Source organism: Pecten maximus, chromosome 7 (genome assembly GCF_902652985.1).
Source record: "Pecten maximus chromosome 7, xPecMax1.1, whole genome shotgun sequence".
Lineage (NCBI taxonomy): Eukaryota > Metazoa > Mollusca > Bivalvia > Pectinida > Pectinidae > Pecten > Pecten maximus.
Genome location: NC_047021.1, coordinates 37,958,016 through 37,967,640, shown reverse-complemented (window position 1 = coordinate 37,967,640; position 9,625 = coordinate 37,958,016). Strand labels below are relative to the sequence as shown.

The window sequence follows — 9,625 nt, the reverse complement described above, 5'->3', positions numbered from 1 at the left end:
AATAACTACATCAAAAATTGTTTAAATTAAATTAGAACACAGGTTGGTAAAGGGTATGAAAGGAATGCAGAGAAGGAAGAAAATAATAGGATGGTGTTCTGCTACACGTTTGGATACATTTTTGTTTATAAGATCTGAGGAGTTACCTCCCTTTAAGTACTATTTTCATTGTACATATTTCCTAACATTCAAGGCTTCGTATGCGAGTTACTGCCCTTAGTGGAACTCTTTTTCATTATTGTGAACAGTCGGCCATTACAACGATGAAGCACGTTGTTTTGATTCCTATTGAAATGTAGATATAGGCTTGGTCGAGCCATGAATGTAATTGTCAAATCAAGCCGAAATAAGGCAGAAATCATGTATGTTTAATTGATGATGTTTAGAACCCCCATGCTTAGATAATTTCCATACTTTTCTGTATTTTGTCTCATACTTGTCAAAGCACATGGCCGCGTGAAGTCATTTCGGCCCAGACACTCGGTAGTGCATTTTCGCATTCATTTTATATTGTAAACTTGCTGTTCTGTGACAGACAAGGGAGAATTATTGTGAATTATATTAAGTTTAGTCGTCAGTCATGTCTTATAATGCCATAGTAAATAGATTATGATTGTTAAGTTTTATTATAACTGGTAAATGTCTAGTCAGTAGCCATATGGCACAGTGCCAAATTATGATGTAACCTGTTCAGACCGGAACCTCTGTATATTGGAACCTCTGTAAACCGGAGTTTTTATAGTTTCCTTCCTATACTGTCATACAGGTCGACCTGTGTATTGTTATAGCCAAATTAGTGCTATTATCGGTCATTTATGGATGTTTATAGGTTCTGATACTGGTTACCTAGAACAACTATGTCAATTTATAATTATTAATTTAGTAATATGTTTTTGATTCCAAAATGTCATTAGATGTTTGTTTCTGTATGTTACAGTCTTCACTATTACAAGTATAACAAGAAAAAGAGGTTATTAGAGGACTATTACCATTACTGAGGTTAAAGTTCAAGTCTTTTCATCATGATCACCAGATTTATGTTGTCCTGGATAATTTGGATGGAAATCGACTACAATAAAACCAATACCAACACGTACTACATCTTTGAGTCAAGTTTATCTTGAAAGTGTACAGTTACAGATGGATACAGGTACTTTAAGTTATTTTATTTGAAAAATTGACAAAAATTAAACATGACGACCTTGTCGGGGACTGGTGATCTGAAAATTATAATGTCAGTGATAAACAAGAACAATCTTATTATTATACAATCTTATTTTTACCAAGGGCATATAAATAATGGATGATCCATTATCTCTGATTTTACATACATTATATCATTCTAAAATTTGCATTAATTTTTCCCACTTCTTCCACTCATTTGCAAACATGTCTCTTGCCCCTCCCCTTTACTACAAGAAATATATTTCTGAACTTTGTAATGATCAAATAAAGAGTAAATCAGAGCATTGATAGTCAGGGTCTTGTGAAGGCATCTCATTCTGATGATATATTGTTTAATTAGCAAAATTATTTGATTGTCTGTCAGCTTTGTATAGTACAGAATTGTTATCACTGAACTTACCAAAAAGCAATGTCTGTTTATTTAATGTAAAAGGTATTAATAGGGCTTCCAACAATAGATCAAGACTCTGAAAAAGATTTTGGACTTGATCACATTCCCAAAATAGATGTTCAATGGTTTCCCTCTCAGAGTTGCGCAAATTACAGAGAGGACTATCTACTAGCTTGGCTTTAAAAAGAAATGAGTTTGTGGTTAAGAAATTATGTGAGATTCGAAATTGAAGCCATTGTAGTTTCGAATTTCAGTACTTTGAAAAGGCCGTACATATATATTTAGCCAATCTTTATCATTGCAATTAAAAACTTCACCCCACTTTTCCTTGCCCTTGGCTGTTAAAGTTTTTTTACTGTTTAACAATTCATAGAATAATTTAGAACCTTTGGTCTTTTTTAAGAAGATAGCAATGTTGACAGGTAGAACTGGGCGGGCCATGTTGTACTCTTCATTTTGATAGTCTTGTAAACATCTTCTAATTGCTGTAACTAATCCATTATATTTTAAGAAATCAGTATTTATATTATATTTGTTTATAAATTCATCATACAAAAATAATGTTTTTGCAATATAATCTTTGAAAAAGTCTCCTATTAAATAAACACCTTTTGCATACCACTGTCGATAGAATACAGATTTACCACTGATAGTTATACTACTGTTGTACCATACAGGTGTTTGCAAGAGTGACTTCCCTTTAATTACTTAAATATTATTGGAGCTATCTAATCTATACCAAGCCCTAAGAACATCTCTCCAGAAGATATTATTACAGTTTTCTTCACATAACTTAATATAATTGCCACCAATATTTAGCAGTCTATCCAAGTTAACTAATTTCACCAAAAAGACTTTCCAACGGCTTGGAGACTGATGCAATCTCTTAATCCAACTTACTTTTAGAGCATCAACAAAATTATTAATATTGATCATTTTTAAACCACCATGAACATAATCTTGTACAATAACATTTCTTTTAACTTTATCAACCTTACTGTGCCATAAAAATTCATATAAAATAGAGTTTATTACCTTGAGTGTTTTTTTCATCTGGATTTGGAAGGGAAATAAATAAGTGATTAAACTGTGAAATCATTAATGATTTAATCAAATGAACTTTCCCAATTGGAGTTAGATTTCTCCTACTCCACGTTTTAATCAGACGTTTTAGTTTTACTATTTTCTTGTCAAAATTCATCTTAATCATTTCATGTAAATTGACACTAAAATCAATTCCTAATAAACAAAATTTGTCTTTCCCCCATTTTAGATTAAGCTCTTGTAAAAATGTGTCTTGACTATGCTTTTTACTCCCAATCCAAACAACTTCTGTTTTACCAATATTGATCTTTAGACCAGAAATATTTGCAAATGTGTGTAGTTCATTTATCGACTCTCGCAAGGATTGTTCAGTGCCATCTAGTGTCAGGTAAGTATCATCTGCATACTGAGATAAAAGAACATGTATGTTATCTACTTCAATACCCTTTATTTTTGTGTTATTTCTAAATCGAATAGCAAGAGTTTCTGCACATAAAATAAAAAATGTATGGCGCTATTGGGTCACCTTGTCTACATCCCCTTTTTATATCAAAAAATGAAGAAAGATTCCCCCCTTGATTTACAGATGTCCCTATGTTACTATGAAACAGTTTTACCCAGTTAGTTATATTATTCCCAAAGCCAAAAAACCCTAATACCTTTTCAATTTTCCAGGATACCGAGTCAAACGCTTTTTCAAAATCTACCATTAGAACCATACCAGGAATATTATTATCTTCTGTAAACTGCATAACATCATATAAGAGTCTTGTGTTTTCACCTATATATCTACCGGCAAGAAATCCTGTCTGATCTTTACTAATAATTTTATCAAGTACAGATTTTATTCTATTTGCTATTGCCCCTGATGCTATTTTATAAACAATATTCAATAATGTTATAGGCCTCCAGTTCTTAATAAACTGACGAGGTTTGTCTTTTTTAGGAATGCAAGTGGGAATACCATGACGTTGTGTAACTGATAATCCCCCTTTAATGTACCCATAATTTATAGATCGAACAACAAAATGACAAAGCTCTTTCCAAAAATGTTAAAAAAATTCTGCTGTATAGCCATCGGACCCTGGTCTTTTATTACTTTTCATATTTGTTAATGTTTTAGTAGCTTCTTCAATAGATGTCAACCCTTCTAATTTACTGGAGTCAAGGTTATCAAGTTTTGGAATATTTTCAAAATCAAGAAAGGTTTCAATATTAACATCTACTAAATTGTCATTAGAATCATAGAAGTTTTCATAAAAACACTTAATTTCATTTAAGATATCTTCTTGCTTTGTGACCCAACTACCATCATCAAGTTGTATTTTTGGAATAATTTTTGATATGTACACCTATATTACCTAGTTGAGATGGATACTCTAAAACGCCAGAAGGCCTAATGAGCATGTATATTACCTAGTTTAGGAGGAGTCTCTACAGTGTCAAAAAGCCTAATGTACCTGTACAATGTATGTTACTTACATGTTGTTTAGATTGAGCCTCTACAACTCCAGAAGGCCTAACGAACATGTATATTACCTAGTTTAGGAGGAGTCTCTACAGTGTCAAAAGGCCTAATGTACCTGTACAATGTATGTTACTTACATGTTGTTTAGATTGAGCCTCTACAACTCCAGAAGGCCTAAAGAACATGTATATTACCTAGTTGAGGTGGAGCCTCTACATAGCTGTATATTGAATGTTATGTTTTGCACTACACCTAACACCCTCTAATTTTAAGCTCTGAATTGATGTACATGCATGTATTTAAGTGAGATGTAAAACACTTCTTACTATAAATCTTAACTCTGAGTGTATAGTTTGGCGCAAACTTCAAAAGGGCTTTATTGTAGGTCTACAGGGTATTTGTTCAGGTTGTAGAAAAGATATGAGAGCTAGTTTACTCCAGAATCATAGTCATATACATGTTACAAAAAATGTTTAATCCTATGTTGCTTTTGGTGTGTATGAACAAAATGACACTTTAAATGCTCATGCTCATGATGCTCAAGATGTTCAATTTACTGTTGTTCATACCAATGAAGTTGACAGTGATGCTAATTTTGTAAAAATTATCTCTATTTACAATGCATTTTTTTTCATCCAAGTTCTTTATATAATACATCTGTAGAAAGGATGGATGACATTATTGATTTTGATAAAAACAATCTTATTTCCATGTGAATTAAAAGTTGTCAAATAATACTTTACACCAATGTTGATAGACATTTTTTTTAATTGAAGAAAATCCCGTACTGGGGTTTACAAATGTTGTTCACCATAGAAATCAATTTAAAACCTGAAAAGGGAAAGTATTGAAAGCAAAACTGACCAACCCACTGAATCAGTGCTTTATTGCACCAGTTGGCCAAAAGGGGGACATCCAAATAGTCCAATAGTTCTTGCCTTGTGTCAAAGCGTAAATCTGCAGATGATCAGTTGTTTCTGCTGTGATTTCCGTTACTTAAATTCACAAATAGAACCTTTTGGATACACTGCTCCAAACCTCAAGGAGTTACCGGAATCCTTCGACACATGTTGCCCACATTATATTGCGGCACAAGATATGAGCTCTGGATATCGGCAAAGAACACTGCATTCAACACCTGCTTGGCTCTAATGAATTCCTTCTCCTTCCTATGGGTCTAGACACGGCGCTAAGTGGCATTCAGCTACTGATAGACAATATGCTACATGAACAAACATACGGTAACATGGACGCTAGTCAGGTGGAGGACATAGATTTTCCTTTTATACTCGTGCTAACGGAGGTACTCCAGACGGGCGGAAGTTAGGTTTCTTTATTATATTTTGATATCAGTGACGATTACGTTTATTTAGTCAATAACATTTGAGTTGTACTTTCATCGGTTCTGCAATCAGACATTGGTTGCCAGGGAGCGTATGATGCTGACACCGAGGATACAGACACTGAGGGTTTTGCCAACCATGACATTCTTTCGCGAAAGAGCAACAAAATATGATCACTTTCAGTGAGGAAACCGTCACTGATTCAGAACCAGTGGCTATAGAATGTTAAATTAAACACATTAAACTCGTATGATCAAGGCAATTAAGTGCTTTCATATGTAGGTACAACAAATAAAAGTTTACTGAATGCTATTTAATCATTATTTTATCTAATTAATTTGATTAATCTATAAAGTAAAATTGTAAGTTCAATTATATTTATCACAATAACTATACTGCTCCTTCAGAGGAATCAAAATCAAAGCCATTGTATCGCTAAAAGCCGACCTTAATATTGGCTTAAACTGTTAAGGGATATTAGAATGATTATCAATTCAATTTATAAAGTCAACTCAAAAAAATAAATCAATAAAAATATTCATGTAGCAAAGTCATATATTGAATGGCGAGCCATTTTGCTTTACTGTTTTCGAATCTTATTTTTTATTGATAAATGTGCTCGTGTTTAAGGTTCATGGCCAGACTTCCAGTAAATATTACTTGCTATTGAAATAGTTTGTACAAACATATGGTGTTTGCGAGATTAGCTATGTGGTTTTTTTTAAAATCTATCTCAAAACAGGTTACAGGTACGAAATTTTACTTTTCTGCAAGTAACCATATGACATTTACAAAGGTACTCCTATAATTGAATTCTAAAAATACGTTTTAGATTTTAACTTTCAGTATTGCAAACTCATCTACTCTATTTACATGTATCAACAGACCACTTCAGAGGGCCATATACCTTTAAGACAAATTGATATAACTTGATTTATTTTTATAATGATGCTGGTTCCAGAAATGGCTCTGGATTTTTTTTGAAAGGAAGTACATTTTGCCATTGGATTTGCTAATATTGGGCAATATATGGGATACAAGATAGCATGTCCTTGTATTATAAAAGTGCAAGGTAACCTGGGGTTCATTGCGGGTTCAGTATACATTTTCAATGGAATCTTACATAACAATGGTTTTCAGTTTAAATACCCAATGAAGTACCTCAGTAGACCTTGGCATATACGGCCAGGTGTGACTACCGTAGTCGCTTGTGGTCATGAACCTTAAACGATATGCATCCTTACCAATGAAAGTTGGTTTCGAGCATAGGTGTAGCCTGGATCTATAATAAGCGCCGTTCAAACATCATTCGCGGTCACGGTGTGTGACTCGGGAATATTTGAGCTACATGTGGTTCGTTGAATTTTAGATACAGTGAAACTCACTCGTGTCGAACACGCTTGAATCGAATACTTCGGATGAGTTCTTTTTTTTCAAATTGATATATACATATGGTTGTAAAATTTTATTATGTTTTTATTAATAAACAAAATCAGTTGTACATATTCCTTTTAAATTGTTTCTCATACTAGTCATACGAAACTAGGCCTCCATTCGGAGCGTCTCGCCCGATTAGTATGCCTCCCACAAAGCGAAAGTTCCGTGTGGCCTCCGCACAGCTAGCATTTACTTGCTTCCTGTTCCATGTCCCGAAAATAATTTTGTGACGCCATACATTCATCGTAAGATGGCGGGAAGGTGATCACATGGATGTTGTTTTTTTCTGAAATGAATTACATACGGCAATTATATACTGCAATTTAGAAAAAAAATCTAATTGCACGTGGAATCAAGAAAGCCCATTTGAACACTTTTTTTCAATTCATTATAATATGATGCCGTTTTGGTGAATAAGGCGCGGGAAGGATGTCATAATTAAATATTTTGCCTCGGCAAAAATGAAATATTGCCTAAGCAAAATTATTTCTGCCTAGGCAAAAATCGAATATTGCTTAGGCAAAAATATTTCAGCCTAGGCAATATTCGATTGATGCCTAGGCAAAATTATTTCTGCCTAGGCAAAAATCGAATATTGATTAGGCAAACCTATTTCAGCCTAGGCAATTTTCGATTGATGCCTAGGCAAAAATAGAATTTTGCGTAAGCAGAAATCGAATTTTGCCTAGGCAAAATTATTTTTAGTTAGGCAGAAATTATTTTGCCTAGGCAAAAATATTTAATTATGATATCCTTCCCGCGCCATAGGTGAAGACCTCACAAACTCTTAAACCTATTCAATAATCAAATACTGAAATAATCATTGAGACTTCTAATGTATTTCGAAACACCGTTTAAATGACAATTCCTTTATTTAGTTAGATGTATATTCCATAAAAGCTTTATCCTTACCGGTATCAGCAGATGCATATGGAACTTTCACATTTCCATTTTTGTCCTTTAACGTCACTACCGGTTCCGGTTGGTGAAGTCTCCTTTCGGCCCGGCAGTGTTTACAATTCAGTAAGTTTGTGCAAAGGAAAATAACTACTATCACTAAAACAGCTACAACCACCAACATAGCAACTGCGCTAATAACGGCTGACATGTCTTCTTCGATTCTGAAGATTCACAATTGAGATAAACAACACTCCTACTAGATCTAGCCCGTCAGCCCTTGGCGACTTCCACTTTAAGTGTCCTTCATAAAAAAGGAAGAAAAACACATGTAGTTATGGTGTATTGATATATATGCAATATCTATGTGATAATTTTTACTAAAAGGATAAAAAGAAATTCAATATTTAAATAATTCTCATTTTTCTTTATAATGCATTGTCTTTTTTATAAAAGTTGATGTCATTCAGAATTTTTCCCTTCACATATTGAGCACAGTATGGAAGTAACACCTACAACATCAAGATATCTACCCCGAAATACCCATCGTCTTTATCACCGTTGTATAACATTTTCTGTGTTAGTAGAATTCTCCAATGAACACAGTTTTAATATAAACATATATACGACTTGTCACAATGATCATGTCCGGGTATCGGGCCAACCCTCACTGTGCCATTGAAACGTGTTTTCTTTTAGAATGTGGATGTGACGCAACGGTATGACCTGTGGGTATTTCTGGCTAGACGATTGGGTGCCGTAGATCGAGTGTTCGAGACACGGTCAGGGCACGAGTCAAAAAGTTGTCTTCCTTCGTCATTTGTGTTACTACTTGTATGTTATATCATACAAATATATCATGGGTGTCTGTACAAGAGCAAAGTGACCCTTAAGATACGTGTTTATTACATAATCACTAAAACGCACTTAGAATCGCTGAAATCTCGATTTTCCTGTAGTCCTAGAAGCCGCCATGACTGTCGTCTGGCAGTGTTGACATCTGAGTGACTTAGACACTTGAAGAGGTAGGACTAAATTCCAAAACGTCACACGTTGTTCAATAGTTCTCACGTGACCTTGCAATATTCATTTTAAGCGTGCAATAGTTAAAAATATTGCTTATGCGTACAGTGAAAATTAAATGCACAGTGTAAAACATTTTATTATTAGCACAATGTATCATGCACTAAGTCTTGTTGATCCGAAGGAATGGATTTGAATTTCCTATCGTAGTTGTACTGTGAATATATATGCATATGTATATTAAAAAAAATATCATTGCCAGAGTTGTACCGCGCTGTAACAGAAATAATGATAAAGACTTTTAACTAAAGGTCGATTAAATAACTGTTACAAATAACAATACGAAGGTACGACTATATCAAAGGCGAACTACCTCAAGCTATTCATCATTGAGTAATCATTAAATCAAATTCCCACGTGCAAATTTAGAGCGGACATTGATGTTTTTTATATTACAATAACTATCATATTATATTCAATACTATTTATCATTGATTAACATATAAAGCCGTCTTGGGAATTGTTTCAAAGCCTTACAGTAATGTGAACCGAGACACTGAAGTTATTTTATTGTATTTCGTCCAGGAAGAAGTCGGTCTTGCCTTGTCGGGCATGATTTGTTAGAAATTTTGGTCTAAAGTTAAATACCCCACCTCGCCCGATTATGTAATTTCAATAGGAGATACCCGATTCAGATTCAGATTCTTTATTTGCTTAAGTTTTATAACTTATCACAATAACACAAGACATGATACATTATATACAAAGGCAAACATAACAGCACAAGTATCTACCTGGCACACAACTTTCACCATACGCCTCTCGCCCATTCAATCT

General features: G+C 33.9%; 2 long non-coding RNA genes across 2 annotated transcripts; one reads left to right on the top strand and one right to left on the bottom strand.

Annotated features, from left to right (window-relative positions):
- The first annotated feature begins 253 nt into the window (after positions 1–253).
- Positions 254–1,096, top strand: LOC117331389. Its single transcript, XR_004533521.1, has 2 exons — positions 254–362; positions 938–1,096. It is a non-coding gene; the product is annotated as an uncharacterized LOC117331389 (long non-coding RNA).
- Positions 1,097–6,889: 5,793 nt separating this feature from the next.
- LOC117330993 lies at positions 6,890–8,047 on the bottom strand. The gene is made up of 2 exons (XR_004533436.1): positions 7,781–8,047; positions 6,890–7,154 (listed from the first exon to the last, which is right to left on the bottom strand). It is a non-coding gene; the product is annotated as an uncharacterized LOC117330993 (long non-coding RNA).
- Between the last annotated feature and the right edge of the window lie 1,578 nt (positions 8,048–9,625).